This window comes from Microchirus variegatus (assembly GCF_963457635.1).
Source record: "Microchirus variegatus genome assembly, chromosome: 13".
NCBI classification, from domain to species: Eukaryota; Metazoa; Chordata; class Actinopteri; order Pleuronectiformes; family Soleidae; genus Microchirus; species Microchirus variegatus.
In genome coordinates this window covers 20659504-20677578 of record NC_139814.1, presented here as the reverse complement: position 1 = coordinate 20677578, position 18075 = coordinate 20659504, and the positions used below count along the sequence as shown (strand labels likewise).

The 18075-nt window shown below is 40.8% G+C and overlaps 1 protein-coding gene across 5 annotated transcripts in view; it reads left to right on the top strand.

Annotated features, from left to right (window-relative positions):
• Nucleotides 1–18075, top strand: part of pleca (plectin a) — an 89109-nt gene that overhangs the window by 11813 nt on the left and 59221 nt on the right. The window contains exon 1 of one of the 5 annotated variants that reach the window (XM_083899729.1): nt 5046–5088. The exons of the other annotated variants lie outside the window; for them this stretch is intronic. The gene's annotated coding sequence lies outside the window, so the exon portion shown is untranslated. Of the gene's footprint in view, nt 1–5045; nt 5089–18075 lie in introns of those variants that run through there. 5 annotated transcript variants of the gene reach the window in all.

The following is an 18075-nucleotide window of genomic DNA, read 5'->3' as shown; positions in this document are numbered from 1 at the left end:
CACTTTATTAGGTACACCTGGACATTTCGACGCCTTGGTCCCCTTTTTGCAGCTTCAGCAGCTTCTTGGAAGACTTTTTAGACGTGTTAATGTGAATTGGTGTCAATACATTCTGATGTTGGACGAGAAGGTCTGGCTCACAAACTCTGTTCCAGGTCATGCCAAAGATGCTCGACAGGTGCATCGAGTTCCACTGGGATGCAGTCATGTTGGAATAGAAAAGGACCTTCCTCAAACTGTTGGAAAACAAAGTTGGAAGCAAAGCATTGTCCACAATGTCTTGGTATCCCAAAGATTGTCCTCCATTGGCGATAAGGAGCCTGGAGACCAGAGCCTGGTTGAACACATGAATTCAATACTTCTGTCCATACAGTTCAGCATCACAACGCATTTAGACAGGCAGACATTGGCCGTGGCAAGGTGGTTGGGTGTTGGTATTTCAGAAACTGCTGATATAGTGAGATTTTTTCACACACCCGTCTCTAAGGCTCACAGAGAATCGTCCAAAAAAACAAAGAGAATTACACCGTGAGCATCTTATCTCTGGGTGAAAATGCCTTTTTGATTTAGAGGTCAGAGGAGAATGATCAGACTGGTTTGAAATGATAGAAAGACGACTGTTAGTCCACTAGGGGGCGAAATGTTTTAGCATGTAGCTAGTTCTTCAGATTCAAAACATTTTTTATTAAGCTTGTTGGATCATAAAATCCGTCTCATCTTCACCAGCCTGAATTTAGCCATGTTTTTGTTGCTATCATCTTATTCTTCTGTGGACCAGCTTCTTCTTAGCGTCCAGGCCTGCTCGTGCTAATCCAAATTTGAGAAATTCAATGTAGTACAATTTCAGTCAGACTAACACATTTAAAAGTATTTTTAACCCAATAAAATCACGTAAAACTGAAGTCATTGAACATGTCTATCCTTGATGCAGTTGAGCTGCAGCAGCAGCAGCAGCAGCAGACACCCTGTGTGTCCTCTGTGATGGGATGTTATGTAAGGAGTGAGTGCACGATCACTGCCACTTTATCAGGTGCACACGTCCCCTAATAAAGTGGCAGTGAGTGGAATGATCTCCTTACGTAAAATCTAATCCGGTTACATTTCCCTTCCAAATCACAGTTAAGCAGCACATAGTTGTTATTTCCTGCTCTGCAGTGTATTTTTTATTTTTTTCGTCTCCTCTGGTGCAGCGACTGCAATCGAGCACTTTATTGACAGATTCTGCTGAGTCACTGTTGTCCTGATGGAGGCTCTTACAGACCGGGATAATGTTGCCATGTGGATAAAACATGTGGGTGACGCCGACTTTGTGAACGTGCTGTTGTGATGTGACGGTGAGGCGTGACCGTTATCGGTCGCGAGGATGAGACGGGGCGACATCAGGGAAGGAGGTGGGAGGAGGATGGAGGAGGGAGAGGGAGGAAGAGGGAGGGTGGGCTGCTCCTTTATTCCACACTTTCTCTGCTGACATGAATTGTGTGTGAGCGGGCAGTGGTGGTGGAGAGAGAGAGAGAGAGAGAAAGAAAGGGAGTGAACAAAATCACTAAGCTGCCAACTCCTGTGGCAGAGCAGAAAGAGAGAGAGAGTGAGGGGGAAGAAGCTGCTGTTTGCAGAGAGAGAGAGAGAGACATTTCCATCCTCCAGTGTCAGTGTGGTGTTGTGGTGCTGAGCTGAGCTGACCTTGCACAGACTGTTTGGGGCTTCACAAGCGTGAGAGAGAAGAGAAGCATGGATCCTGCGAGGTCCATCCAGCATGAGATCACCTCCCTCAAAGGTAACTCCACTTGTTCTCCACGCTCTTGTCGTCAGGATCGTATGCTCTCAGGACCGCCCTTGTTTTCCCACAATGCCTCACTGACGAGGACTTCCTCATGGCGTGTAGGTGAAAGCTGAAAGAGAAAGTCGAGTTTCGAGTGTTTCGTAGCTGTTGTGGAGGAACTGTGATCCTCTCTTCTTGCTTTGCGAATGTTTGTTGTGGATGAAAGGAATGGAGAGCTTTTGTTCTCCTTTGTGTCCAGGGGGCGAACATAGGGGGGGTTGGTGCAGAGGTCAGGGGGAATGATTGTGCTGAGATGATGTGTTTTTTATGAGATTCAGTGGGACGGTTGCTGCTGCTGCTGCTGCATGCGGCACAGTAAATGCTGCAGAGCGACTCATGCTGCTGCATCACCGCGGTAACGCCAGTGATACGGCCAAGTGTTGCCCTGCCCCTCAGTCAGGGATGAGACCGCTGGTGCAGAAAGAAAAGCCCAGGTTTAAGCTGCATATATACTGGTTTTGCTGTGTATGTGACAGAGACGAGGCTCTGTGTCGTCGATCGGCTGCAGCACGTTGTCATGTTTGTTTACGTCAGGAAAGTTTGCTCCTCGCACCGTCCTCGCTCATACGTGTCCCACTGCTTTACACCAGTGTTAAGATAATGAGATTTTGCAGACTTTTCCCTCCTCAAACGCTCTCAAGATGTTTTTATTCTGTATTGATTAAGCTTATCTGCCTTTTAAGATGTTAAACAGTAACATTTCTTGCAGCAGGTATAAATGCTGCAATTAGGCTGTGGATTCACAAACAATATTTCTAACAATGATGTTTTAAAAAGATTTCATATTAAGTTAAGTTGTTTGTTGGAATTTTTTAATAATATATCAATAAATACATTTGTCTGGAGGGAAAAAAAAGGCCACAACCAATATTTTAGTCCTTCAGATTTGTTCAGATCACATGATTGGTTGACACACCTGTCTGTCACTGACTGACCTGTTGACCTGAGCACATCCTTCTACATGGTCCTGCAGCATTTTACTCAATTCTTTTACTAAAAACAAGTTGTAGAGGTGAACCCTCCTGAAGCGGAAACAACACACATTAGTTAGCAAAACAGTTATGATCATTTCTTTAGTCCATGTCTGTAGAAAGTCATGTAGTATGAACGTGGCCATGAACCATTCATTCATTCAGCAGTGATTTCTCACCAGAAGTTCACCCCCATTTTTGTTGTTTGTCCTTGTATTCTTTGAGCGATGTTCCTCCTCGCGTAACAGTTAGCAAGCACCTGTTAGCAAGCACCTGTTAGCAAGCACCTGTTAGCAAGCACCTGTTAGCAAGCACCCGTGCTGTTGTCGTCATCCAAAAAGAGAGAGCGCCACCAACTGGACTGCGAAGTGTCGAGCCACATGGATCGGATATAGGGCCTGACCACTTGTAGATACAGGTGTGTTTACACAGTGACGTTGAGTGTTTTTGGGGGCGGAGCTTTGTCTCAAGGGCTGCTGGGAGTGGGATGAATGTATCGTTGAAGAGGCTGTTTGTGCTAGCTCTTCCAAACTCACTCACTTGAGCTTTAGCTTTGAGACATTTTGAACGATAGAACCCTGTGTTCTCCGTGCAAAGCGTCTAACACCATTTACTCACTTGCTCTGAATGCTTAGTCGGCATTTCTTACTGTAGCGTTTTTATGATGTGTTTTTATTATGTATTCAAGTGAAAAGGTTTCACTAAATAAATCTGCATCTGAAGGGCATGCTAATGCTACGACCCCCCACTCTCTCTCTACCGATTGATGTTTTTATTACAGTCTGCATGGTTGGTCTTACTCTGGTATTCAGGCCAAGGAGAGTGCACTACTTTAGCATTTATCCTCTTTGTCAGTCCAAAAATGAAACTGACTTTATATTTATAAAGACAGAAAGCCAGGACTTAACCAGGCTGGTGAAGCTGGCTCCGTCTGAAAGAAAACGACTGTCTTTAAAAGCTCGTCTGTGCGGAGCTGTGGTTTGTCTGGAGTGTTCTGGCCTCGGGGACAGAGTTACCGTCCAGCAGCATTTAAAAGATCCTGGATCTGGATCTGAAGCAGTCCTGTGCCCACACGGGGAGGCCGAGACGGTTTTCCCCAGAGAGACAAAAGCTCCCTCGCTTCACTGAACTCTCCCAATGGACTTCGTCAACACGTTGAGCTCAGACTCAGTTCATTTGTAAGCGCGTCGTCACCTTCAGATCATTGCTCCCACTGACAGCTATTTTCACTCACTTGGTTCAGACTCAGCTCTTTAACTCAGGAGACTGTTGATGAGTTCTTGTATGAGCTGGGACATGTAAAGCCAATATTGATCAGGGACATTTAGTTACGCCTTATTAACTCCTGCTTCCAGCCTATATGTGTTGTCAATTCATTTTAGGCTTTTAAAGAAAATTCTGAAATGGTTCTCTGTTACAGAACATTTTAAAACCACTATTTCCTTCTTTTTACTTCGGTTTTGATTTGGTCCTAAGCTAGGATTAGCTAGCATTTCTATTTTAAAACAGCGTTTTGATGATGAAAAATAAGAGCAGGGATTTTTGTTATGTGACCAACGACGAGGTAAATCCAATCGGAAAGCGAGTGCAGTTTTCACAGGTGTGTGTTTCCACTTATACAGATTGAAAGGTGAATTTCAATGTAAAAGCAGCATCTTCAAGAGAATTTAATTCTCTGAACTGTAGATCAGTTAACAAGACTTCAAAATCCTGAAAACATACGTTAATCTCAAACATTTAGCAAAGGAAATGTCTAATATCTCATTATTTAATACAGTCTGGTGTATTTAGCCGGCGATCATGAGCCAAATCACGACCTGTTCAGTCGTTTTTCAGTGACTTGTAGTCGAGTAGTGCTTGAATTGTATAATGGAAAAGTGGCATGAGTGATTTGCAGACTCTCCCTAAATTAAATTGTATTTGTTTTTTGTTGTTCTCTGATTTATTTGGTCAAACAGAAAAGGTTACAAACAGGAGAACAACAGGAACACAAAAGCTAAACCTGCTTTGACCTTTGACCTCTGTTTTCTTGTGTGTCTTTTTCAACAATCCCTCGACCGCTGCTTTGTTTTCAGCCCTTACCTCAGTGTTGTCACTAAAACACTTGCTGCTGCTTCTTTCTGAAGGTGAGCCAAACCTGTGATATCCAGTTAAAAAGAGAGGGGGCGGGGTCAGTGCACTTGACCTCTGAGTGGTTTAGTGTTACAGGAGTTAAAAGCAAAGTTTGCTCTCTGACATTTTAGCAGCTCCAATTCCTGGGGTCCGTCAACACATGACTGATCACTGATTTACAGTCTGGTAAAAGTGAAATAACTGTACATTTTTGCACGTAAGATGTAGATTATAATGTGATTGTAGACATTTTTTTGGATTATTGTTGGCTTAGTAAAAAAGAAAATAACTTTGAGCTCTGCAGCCACTCGGAGGTCACAGCTGTGTTTTACTCGCCTGCAGCTCTGGAGATCTAACAAGAGCAGAGACAGACAGACAGGAAGCACTTTGTCATGTCACGTAATGTCATTGTTTTTGCTGCGTCCCAGAGACACATGTACACTATATCCTATTCACACACACTCTATATATCATACTTTTTTATTTGACTTACTTTAATCAGTAGGTGAACAGGTCTGATCAGAGCAGATTATCAGATTAACCAAAATAAAAGGACAACTCGTTTAAAGCTGCAGCAAAAAAAAAAAGAAACAGTAGATTGTTGAGTCTCATCTGCAGGTTATGGGATTAAGATTTCTGACCTGAGCCTGCACCTGAGACACTTCAACCATATTTAACTGCATTTATTGTCCTCTCTTTCATTCGTTTCATCATTTGTCTTGAAGTCCGGCTTCAGGCTTTAAACTGCGTTCACTCACTTGAGTTACATGATACTGAAACTACTAATCGATAATGCTGAAAATGTGCTGCTTAGCCCAGCGTTTAACATCATGACGGGGACATTATCTGGTTTCTTGTCGACGTATAGAAGAACTGTCTGTGTCTGTGGTTTAGATGCGAGTCTTCAGTCTGTCCGACGATGACTAAGCTTCTCTGTCGTGCTCTGTTTGATTATCGCGCAGCAAACGGATCAGCAGTTTTCTTTTTTCCCTTCCACTGATGTAAAGATTGTCACAGCAGAAGACAATAACTGAGATAACTGCTCTGTAATGGAGCTTTTTTTTTTTTTTTTTTTTTACTGTTTATTACACTCTTGTCTTATTTGTTTTACATTATATTTTTATCCTTTTGTGTGTGGAAAAATACTGTTAGAGTTACTGCTAACGATGGCTAGCTCGTGGTACATATGCATCCATGTTTTTTTACAGTCAATTCAGATGTGACATTTCTCCCAGTTTTGACATCCAATGTAAATGGAAGGCACCATATTGTCTAATATAGATATGCGAGGCTTTCGAGTGTTGCATGCTGGGATTGCATGAGTGATAGTTTAAACTATTTCATATTTACAACTTCATTGACTGTTTGTAAAAAAATGTAGAAATCTGTGACCTGTATTTTCTGTACAGTTGTAATCCCTGAAAGTGTCAGGTGTCTTCATTCATTTGGTGTATGTGTGTGTGCTTGTGTGTGTGTGTGTGATGTTGCTGATGCGTGTACATCCTGTCTGTGCCCTGTTTCATACTCGGAGATGAGCGTCTCACATGTCTCTCTCTCTCTCACTCTCTCTCTCTCTCTCAGAAGCTTCTGCCGCTATTTGAGCCGCAGGAATCAGGGAACGCTTTGAGTTTCACATTCCTCACCTGTTTCTCTGCGGCCGGGCGGGCGTTTTTTTTAACCACTGAGAGTCTATAAGTCACATGTTAGGTCATAATAATGTTGATAATAATGAGGATTTTATTCATACGGCAACTTTGGGACAGATTTGACTAAAATGGCAGCCAGTTTGTTTCAGTTTCAATCATTTTCTTTTACATTATTTCAGCATTAAAAGCCTTTTTGACGTTGCTTTTTTTCACCAAGGATCAAACAAAGTCAGTGAGGAATAAAATAAATATAATAAATAAATAAATATATAAAAATAAATACTTGAAAATAGTCCATGTTGACAAAATCAGAGCAAAGAGTGACTCAATATTTGACATTTTTATGTATAAACAGAACTCCAAATTCTCAGAAACTGTTCCTAAAAGACAAATTAATACTGTGGCGTGTTTTCATCTATCTCATTTAAAAATGAATATATAATTAAAAATAAAGCATCTATTGTGGGTTTGAAAAAAAGAAAGAAAAAAAGACTAAAATTACTCCTCAAACTATTTTAATCACATAGTACAGTGTAGGAAAAATCGGTTTAATTGTTGTTTACTTGTATAATCAACAGATTTGTGTGGTATTTTTGCTGAATAATGGCATAAAATAATAATGAAAACACAAATGATCCAGTTGAGAGCATGCGGCCATTGGGAGACAAAGAAAAAGCGATTAGAAATTTCAAATATTTGACTAAAAACATCCTTTTGTTTGTTTTAAATGAAGATTTGAGTGTCAGGTATAATTCAGTGGTGGATGTCGGTGTTAATCCTGTTAGCGCTGTCAGTCATGCTGGTTAATAACTCTGGCCTCCTAATTTAGCTGATGTGATTACGTAATCTCATTAACCTCAGATTTCCTGTAATTCAGAGGAGCAACTGCCGCCGTAATTTGACACGTCCTCTCTCATCATCATCACCCCCTCCTTCTTCTAATCCTCGTCCTGGTGGGACTTGATTACTTAATCTCTGTGCTTTTGTTCAGGTGATACTTACTTAAATATTACATCAACACTTGTTGGGTAGATTCAGAAAAGTGCAGTAGTGTGTCCCAGTTTCTGGAGTGACCAGAAGGGGGCACTGTTAATAAAGCTTTTTCCACTGCCTTTTTTCTGATACTGGGTTTTATTTGTCCTCATTTAATCCCTCTTTTTTTTTTTTTTTTTTTTTTGTTTTAATGGTCCTGTGGTTTACAAATTAATATCCTTCAACTTATAACAGCTCCTTCTGTTTTCTGCTGTTTGTGTATCAGCACGACTTCAGCAGTAAAAGTGCAGTTTCCTCCACTTTCACTGCCAGTTACATTTTAAAGACTGTGTTTTTTTTAATGGTGTATAATTCACGTTTTCACTAAGCCTTTGTCTTTTGTGTTTCTGTGTTTTCTAGGTAAGTGGCTGCTGCTGCCTTCCTCTCTTTACTGTACGTGGGTTGTGAGTTGTGGAGTTTCTGCAGGTGACGACTCTCAAGTCAGGTGACTTTAAAGTGGACGACTGTCAGGTCAGGTGACTCCTGCTGCACATCAGACTCTCGTGATTTGTTTAACGCTTGTGTGAATGTGAGGCTACCTCCTGTTACAGTTAATGTTTCACGACAGTAGTGGAATCACCTGAAAACATTTATGATGCTCATAGTGTTTCTCATACCTGGAAATTACAAAAAGGATTCAGTTTGAATGATTGTCTTTATTACATGGAGCAAAAAGACTGAATGAATATTCACATTTAAGAAGCTGAAAAATCTGAAAACTTATTTTCTTTTTAAAACACACAAAAAAAACAGTTAATGACTAATTAAGTAATTGAGTAATTTTTTCAGCCCTACTATTTTATTGCAGTAATTAATAACAAAATATGTATATAGAGGCTCTTATTTTGAAGGCCAGAGTGACTCTGTGTATGAAGAAAATAAAGTTAGTTTATCACGTTGATTTGATATTTTTTAATATCATTTTTTTGGTTGAATTTAATTTAATAATAAATAAATAAAAAACTCTATGTAACAACATTAAATAAATGATAACATCAAAATGTTTATTTTATTTTCTAAAAATAAAAAAAAGCATATAACATAAATAAATGCATTTTATTTTCTAAGAATAACAAAAAAAAAATACAAATGTCTATTTGTCTTATAAGAAAAAACACTAATATAAAAAATAGCATAAAAAGTGTGATTTATTTAACATAAAGATAAAGGTATTTGTTTTATATGAATGATCACTAAAATAGAAAATAGCATAACGTGTTATTTTGTAAGAAAATTGACAAAAAAATTAATTTTATTCTAAATCTCTGAAACTGTCAAACCCTAACCCTGTTTGACAGGAAGTTGCCACATTTCACGCGTGCGTGAGCAGAACACGTCGCGTTTCCCTCACAGATCGCAGAGTGACAACGCTCTTTTCTTCTTCACCGTTGTGTGGCGTCTGGTTTCAGTTACTGCTGTGGTTTTCACAGACTCAACACAGTCTAATGCTGTTTGTGTCTGTGCCTCTGTTCGTCATCCTAATCCGTTTAGCTGCACACACACACACACACACACACACACACACACACAACCTGGATTTCAAATGAATGCAGCCTTTTTTCTTTTGAACATAATCGCAACAATGATGACCGGGGCTTTGACTGAGCTGCTGTTGTTTGTGGCGTTTATAGCTTCAGGATGTTTGTCTGACGCAGACGTTCGCTCTGATGTTGAGCCAAGAGAATCATCTGGGTCTGACCTGACGCTCGAGGACACGTCTCTGCCCTCGTTCTTCTCTTTAAACCCGCTCGGTATCAACAGGTTTTAGAGTCTGAGGGTTAGATGCCAAACAAACTACCAGGATTTGTCATTTCCAAAGCCTGGGGTGGGACCCCCAGGTGTGTCGCGGGAGATTATTTTTGGGTCCCCAAACAAATTTGCAGAATTTAATTCTTCTTTTTTAAATGAGGTGTTTCTGTATGTGTAAGATAACATGTATACAATTAAGTTGTATTTAATTTTACTACTTCAAAATGATATATGAGATTAGGTATTATTACGTACAAATCTGGGATTAATGGAGGATTTTATAAATTTGCAATACCGTGATGGATTAACAGAAGCTCATTTTAATTTAAGGCCCCTGATATTATATGCACTTTTTACCAGTGGTCAGCAACTGGTAGCTCGTGGGCCAAATCTGGACCGCTAGCATTAATATCCGGCCCGATAGATTAATAAAAAAAAATCTGATTTTTTTATTATTTTAAAATAAAAATTTAAATTGTTGTCTTTCCTTCACGAACACACAAATTCATGCATAATTCATAACTTTTATTCTGAATAGAAATATATTTTTTACACCAACATATCTATTAAAGTTACCATTTTCGTTCAATATTGATCCTTTAGATTAGAAGAAATAAGGTTAGTATTCAATGGCGTATACTTTATTTGTCCTCATATAATGAGTGGTTACATTCAAGCATCAGCACAAATACTCTTTGTTTGTTTTTTCCCCTCAGTAATTGTAAGTTATAAAGCTCTCATTTTGTGAGACAAAGTTATAAAAGTTGCAGCAGCTGCTGAGTTTGCCAACCATCGCCTCAGGCAACAACAGCCAGCAAATGCCCCTCTATATAAAATGGGAGTGTTTGCTTCTCTGGGCCAATTTCTATTTTTCTTTTTTTCCTTTTTTTACTATTGTGCATTTTTGCACAGGGAATGATCTGGAAAAATAGAAGAGAAGAGCTGGACAGAGAGGAGTTTGAAGAGTGAAACCCTTTCACACTGACAGTGTTGGGTTTATGACAAGGGCGACTTGTTATATGATTGATTGATTGATTGATTATATACGACCTCCACCAATGACATCGTGTATATATCACGTTGACAGAGAGGCCTTAGAGTCTTTCCTGGACCAAAGAGGGTTTTATTGCCCTGAGGCAGGATTTTGCCAAAGTGCCTTTAAGTTTTGTCCTTGTTTATCTGGAAGTCAGTGACAGGTCTTTTTGTTCCGCGGTGAATATATTGGCCATTAACCTCAGGGAAGTTCCTCACTGAGAGAGTGCTGTTGTTGACAGATTCTGTTTTCAACTAGTAGCTAATAAGTTTTTGCTGCTAGGCTAATCACCAGAACCATAAAATAAGAGCACATTAGCAACAGTATTTATTTTTTTCTTACTTTTAAGCTTCAAATAAGCATGCCCATATTTATATTTTTGAACTGTTGAACTGTGGTGTGCACACACACACACACACAAATTATGCCATGTCTGAATTCACCTATAAGGAAGGGAGCTAGCAAGCTATAGTGCTGTGCAACAGGTTAACGTACGACACGTTTCCATGACGACTGACCGGAAAAAGACGCGCATGATGTCATGTTTACGTGCCGCAACAGCGGAGTCCAGGCACCGTTTACCAGTTAGCTCCGTTAGCTTCATTAGCTCCTTTTAGCGCCGTTAGCGCGCCTACAGTCGAACTGGAGCGGTCTGTTTATTAAATGAAAAGAGCAGCGCTACAAATAACCAGCGTTACTTTACAGACTCATTTTAACAATCCGGAGTCACGTAAACATGACGTCACACATCTTTTACCGGTCAGTCGTCATGGAAACGTGTCGTGTGTTAACCTATTGCACAGCACTATAGCTTGCTAGCTCCCTTCCTTATAGGTGAATTCAGACATGGCATAATTTGTGTGTGTGTGTGTGTGTGTGCACACCACTGTTCAACAGTTCAAAAATATAACGTGTTTACGTTTGACAGCACTAGCAAGCTAATGGTATCTACCAAACTTCTAAACTGAAACACTTGTTGAAGAAAAACTAAATACATTTTTAAAGTGAGTGAAATAAACTTACAAAGAAGAATATTTGCTGACCAGTCGGAAACTATTTAGTTACTAGTGGGAGTAACGTTAGCATCAGGCTAATATCTTGTTTTTCTGCTGACTCATTGTCCACTTAAGTGGCTGTAGATTCGAGGCCAGGCTGCTGAAAACACTCAAAAACTGCTTTTTGCTTCTGTGTCATTTCACCCTGGTTCCATGCATTTGTACTGTGGGATGTAGGAATCAGGTGAATCAGTGGTTGAGTGTAATTTCTGTCAAAAAAAGAGCATTGATATGTATCTTTTTACTCACTTTTAAATACTCAAGTTCTGGCCCTTTTTGTAGTGGTTATCCAGCATATACTGCACCTTAACAATCTCAGTATGTGGCAACAGGACATGGAGCCATGACAGTGGAACTCTATCAAAGATTTTATCAAAGGATATTGTTGATATCGTGTGGCTAAATATCACGAACCATCCGAGTTATCCTGCGATTCCTGTTCGTTCTTGTTGCGACGAAAAGAGCTGCACTCTTGAATTGCTTGATATTATCCATGTTGTTTTAAAATTGTCATAACCAAGCAGCCACAAAACACCAAATTATCCACAAACCAGGAAGTATAAACTTTAAGGGCTACTTCAGCGTGAGTGATTTACAGTGGAAAAACCACTCTTGGCGTGTGAAAGTGTAGCAAAAACATCCATAGAATTTAATTGAACCACTCCTTTGGCATTCTGCTATTTCTCTACTGTTGACTGGAATGTTCAGTATGCGGTAAACAATCTTCGCTTGGCGAATAATCCCAGTAAATATGCAGAGCGAGAGCAGAGACACTCAGACGTCTTGATTCCTCAGTGGAGTGTGTCTTCAATCACGCTCAGGTGTGGTCTTTCTTTTCAGGTTTCAGGTTTTACAGACTGGAGTTGAAAGTGCGTGCACTCTCCAAGAGAATGTCAGAAGCAGACAGCGCTCTCTTCTTCCTGCCAGTTTGTCATTTTTCATATCTGATTTTTATTGTCTGAGATGTTTTCACGGTCAGTTTGCGGTTGTGGTGAAGAACCATCAAATTCTTCCTGGAAAAGTAAATCTGTTGTGTGTGTGTTGTCAGTTGCAATGCTGCTGCCCCTTAAGCCTTGTACTGTATATATATAGCCATATTTCTATGGTGTCTCGTGTTGCTATGGTTACGAGCATTCCTGGACCGCCACGCCCTATCATGGGTTTTTCGATGAGTCATAGCAGTGACCACACAGGCAGAGAAACGCTCCTTACTTCCTCTTGTGTTGCTAAGTCGAGGTTCCTCTTAATCGCAGGATGCTCTCGCGATCAGATTTGGCAACTCCGGAGTGGCAGAGTGCACAGTCACCCGTCGGCCATTTTAGATGCAGATCCCATGAGACAAACTAAGATCTAATCCATTTGCACAGACGGCACTCAAAACTTTACAATGCTTCGCCTCTTTCTGTCGACTCTGCAGCTGCTGCCGTACTGTGGTCGCCTGGGTCTATAAAGATTCAGGGCTTTTGCCAAATAAATTCCCCGGAGCATCCATTAGCTGCTCCTCTGCGTCGGCCATTTTAGCTCAGTTTGCCCTCTGAACAGCTTGTGTTACATTGATTTTACAGTCAACGTTTTGTGAGCTGAGTGAAGAACTGAGCCTTGAAAATTAGACGGGTCAGTAAAGTTGTACTTTATATCTACGTTCAACAATTGGTGGCGCCAAAGCTCTACTTATGTGCGAACAAACCAAAGGAGAAGAAGAAGAAGTGCAGTCCGATGAAGTCATTGGGTGCTTGTCCAAGTTAAGGGGCATTTCTCCTACATCTGGGTGTTTTTATGAAGTTTAAAGCTCCAGTGTGCAACATTTGTGCAGGGTTTATTGGCAAACGTTGACTGTACTGCCAATAAACAAGTGTTTAATCGTTTTAAAAAGAAAAGTTATTTGGTTTTCTTAGCCTCAGAATGAGCCCTTTATGTACTTTAGGCGAGGACCTTGTTTCACGTAGGCTGCTGACGTGTTTCTACAGCCGTGCAAATGGACCAACCAGCCAGCTGAGCTTACCGTTTGCATTCCCAAGTGGAAGCTTACTACGTAAATGAAGAAAAATGACGCACTTTCTAGTACATGAGGGCCACCGTAGTTCCGTGATGTGTGTTGGACAGGGAAGAGTTTTTGGGAGTATCTTTAGGACTATCTTAGGATGAGAACAAATAATTGGTAGCAGTTTATAATTGTGATGAGCCTACAGCCTGGTAAAACCTGTCACTTTATCATCCTATTGACTCTAAATGTGACCATGTGGTAAGAAGACCTGCAACCAGTGACTGACTCTTGTTGCTGGCAAAAGGTTTGCTGATGTTGTAAATGAAGTGAAAGTTTTTTTTTAATGGACTTATGGCACTTTTCCATGATATAGTTCTAGCACCACTCGGCTACTTCATGGTACCTCCTCAACATGGGCGTGGTCTATGAACCACGACTACGGGGACCCTAAAGCCCTGGGTCACCTGCACCTCATCAATGGGCCGCGGTATATTTTTGCGTACGTATGCTCACTATAACGCTCTCGTCGGATGTCGCACTCGTGTCGCTTCCAGTGACGACACTCCCTGACCAATCGGTGAGTGGCCGTCTGTTGACGTCACATTTTACAATCAACTCCGCTCGCTTGGAACTTACTAAAAAATACCAGTTACCGGGTACTATTGCTAATGGAAAAACAACAAAAACGAATAACGTCAAGCCAAGTCATGCTGGAACTGTATAATGGAGAACCCACGTAAGGCTACATCCACACTACTCTGCTTTGTTTTTGTAAACCACTGGCGTTGCCCCCTGTTGGCACTTTAAGGGAAAACAGCTTTCATGCATTTTCAGCACTGGCTTCACTTTTCAGAACCAGATGATTTGTATATACTGTACAGTCTCCTGTGTGAAACCAGCTTCAGTGTAGACTGATGACCAATCAGCTTCAGTTGTTTGTTAAGCCTCGTACTGGATAGATGTGAGAGTGAGAGTGTGAATGTTCCAGAGTAGTCGAGAGTTTATCACCTCATGTGTCTCATTTAAGCAGCAACACTCCCTGCAGGATTTTCTTTTTTTTCTTCCCCTCCCCTCGCTCTGTTTTGTTTCCAAATCCCAAAATGCAGAGTTGCGTTTTACGATTTGGAAGATCACCATATAGCTTAAACGACTCCCTGTAAAATATGGAGTGGAATGTGGAGAGAACATTTCGTATGAAGGCGGCGTTGACTGAGTTTGTTTAACAGAGGACATTCTCCTGTCCTCCGCCGCCTCCACCATGGCAATGAGCTTTCATCGCAGACGCAAAACAACTTAATTTATCTATATCCAGACAAAGGTGGGGGAAGAGGGCCGTGTTTTTATGTTCACTCACTTTCACATGGCACAGCCAATCAGGGAAAATGATGCTGATATGATGCTGGGATCGAGGGCGAATTTAAAGGGACGTGAAAAGACTTTTGCACCAGAGCCAAACTGTTAAAATTAAAGCAGCGTAATTAACAAATCACAAAAGCAGCACTTTCACTATTCTATGTTTGATTGTTGTATTTTTTATGCAAATCAAACATCAGCATTAGAATGTACTATACTGTGGTTAAAGGTGCAGAGTGTTTGCTTTGGCCTCCTGCTGGGCTGGGGAGGAACTGCATAAGTGCGTGCAATGTTAGAACTTTACTTTTGTGTTAACCTTTAAATAATTGTCATATATTTAGGATTCATTTGTTAAAAGGTTGCACTACAAATTGTTGCATTCATTTGGACGAATTTGGACATTTTATAGATCATTTACAGAGCACATTTTTGCACAAACTTTTACATTGTAGATTTCCAGAGGCCTGATTATTATTATTAAGTTATTCTCTGACTATGAAATAAATAACTTGTAATTTAAGTTTTTGTTTTTTGCTGGAAAAGTTTTTCTGAATGTTAAATGTCACATCAATGTTTAGGAAGGACTGATTTAGTGCAGCCATCTCCCAAAGTTGAAAACCGTATTAAAAAGTATGATTTAATTCATTTATCTGCTGAAGACTAAGAGCCATTGTACTGCCACTTGGTTATGGTGAAAGTACAACTTTAACCTTACATTTTGACTAAATCATTCCCAGGTGTTTTGTGCAGGTACAGAATGTTTTTTCCTCCGTGTCCATTTGACCGTTTAAACTGCTCAAAAATCTGTTTGGTTTGAGTCGGAGCCATAGGACAGGTAATGGAGAGCACATGGGGACAGATTCTTTGCATCCAGTGAAACAACTCAACACAGACCTCAGAGTTTTCATATGAATTCTTGCTCTGCGGGCAAAGTTTGGTCTACCATATGTGATTTTATCCTTGATGCCATATATCAAGACTCTAAGGCTAAAAAAAGGAGGCAAGTGGTTTAGCCACAATTATGATTTACTGTATTCTTCGGCATAATCTTTACCCACCGCTGCAGTATATCATTTCTAATATCGTCATGACAGCCTATTAAAATACCATAGAGTTGGCAGCACATTGTTCACCTGGCATCATCTGCTGTGCAGCCAAAAATACCATGGATCGTCCTGATGTTGCCGTGCCTCAGAAGGGTGTGGAGATCTCCACCGGCAGAGTTCACGTTGTCAGGTTGTCAATCACAGAGAAGTCGACTTTAATGACTTTCAAATGCGTCCTGTTGTCTTTTGTACAAAGACACGCTATGATACTGTCTAAACACCTCATTAAAGTAAAACCATTTAACGCCGACCTGCACGACTGCTCTGTCTCGCAGACGTGTTTGTTTTAAAAGTCGAGAAGGAAATCTGCGTCGCATTCAACAGAAAAGGCCAAAGGTGATTTTCATTAAGAGGATTGTAAAATGTGAAGAGGGATAAATAATTAAAGCTGCGACTGCTGCAAACAGAACAGTGACACCAGATGTTTCCCCCCACATTTGCGAAAATATGGGTGCGATTTATCTCCAGTGAGCCCCCGCTGATGACAGTGAATCAGAGCAGCTGTCAGCGAAAAACACACAGCGACCAATGGAGACAAATAATCGTCCTGCAAACACTTTCCAGACCTCCTGCTTGTAGGTTTACTGTCGAGGCGTGGACTTCTTATTGCTTCCCAGTGTCGATCGGTGTTCAGGGGAAGTTGAGTAACAGAGACTTTAACACAGGCACAATTGTCTTCTCTTAAAGGGAAGAAATGACTCGATGGCTTTTTCCATTTTAAGGTTTGCCGAGTTGGCGGCGGGCGGACGGTGTGGGCTTTTGAAGGGGAAAAAAAAAAGTAGGGAGACCAAAGATTATGGCTGTCAGTTTTCTCTCTCACTGGCCCCAAACTGTAGGTTTGCTCTTTCCAGAAGCCTCTGAACATCTACCAGCTTGTGACCCTGACAGTTCATGTTCAACAACCTCAGCAGGTTTTTTATTTATATATAGTTATATTCACTCCCCCTCGCCACAGTAGCAGTTGTTGTTGTGTTGTTTGTGTTTTGTGTGGACGGTGGTTTCCCCTCACCCCAAGTGTAAATGCTGCTGTCTGTCAATGTCATTTTTGTATTGTCTTACCGTGGTTCAGTTAAAAGTACAATATTTGCACAATTTTTATTGGCACGATATCGGTATTGGCAAATATTGGCTTAAAATGTATTATCAGATATCAGCTTCCGGTTAATTCCACTACAGAAGCGATGGAATGAACTCTGACCCCAAGGAACCTCTTGGATAAGATGAAGGTAATATCTTCACACTTAACAGTGATCTACTGAAGATGACTGAGAACCTTCACGGACATTCTGGTCGAGCCTTTTCCTCTCTGCCTGGTGGAAGCTGCCGTTTCTATCAAGGCGTGGTCAAACCCCAATTATCCTCCATTTCTTATACGATACTTGGACGTTGGAAGAAACTTGAGCGACTGAAGAGGACGCCGCCGTGTCTCGTAATTCACACTGCAGAATTCACATCTTCTCCCATCTTTTGCATCGATCTCGTGTCTCGTTACGTCAGTAATGTGCTGAAACATTTTGTGGTGAACATTCCATGACTGTGATTATGGGCCTTCCTGGAAAAGAACAACATCAGGTTTTTCTGGGGAAGCTGGTGTGAAGACTAACGATGGAGTTATTGACTCCAAATAACGTTATGGCGAAGAATCAAGTGATTGCTGATGTTTTTCAGCCCGAGGACAAAATCAAAGACTGATCCTGAATTAAAACCTGATAATAACTATAAATCACCTTATCTTTGAGCAACATCTGAAGCAGACCGACCTGAATTTGTAGACTCCAGAAGGTTCAGAAGACTTCTGGTAGATGTGGGTGGGCTTTCTCACAAAGGATCATGAAGACTTTCAAAGGGCCTGGTCTGACTTTTTCTTCGTTAAACCCTCCCTTTCCTCCACATCGGCTTCGTCCTCTTACGTCTTATCTTTCATCGAGACTACGTTGGCGTTGCTGTGGTTACCTGCTGTGTTCATAAGGGAGGGTGAGACGGGGATAATTTGATCATCTAAAGATAGAAGCGCCGGCCTTGTCTGGTTCCATACGGCTTAATAATGACCTCTCTGACAATTACGTGAAGGTTAACATCCGAGTTTGAATCTTGTACATAAATGTGTGTATTGATGCAACGATGTTGAGTGATATGAACATAACAGACAGTAAAACACACAGATTGGCTAAACATGCTCCATGTGTTCCATCATTTAGTCGTCTACGTCATAGCA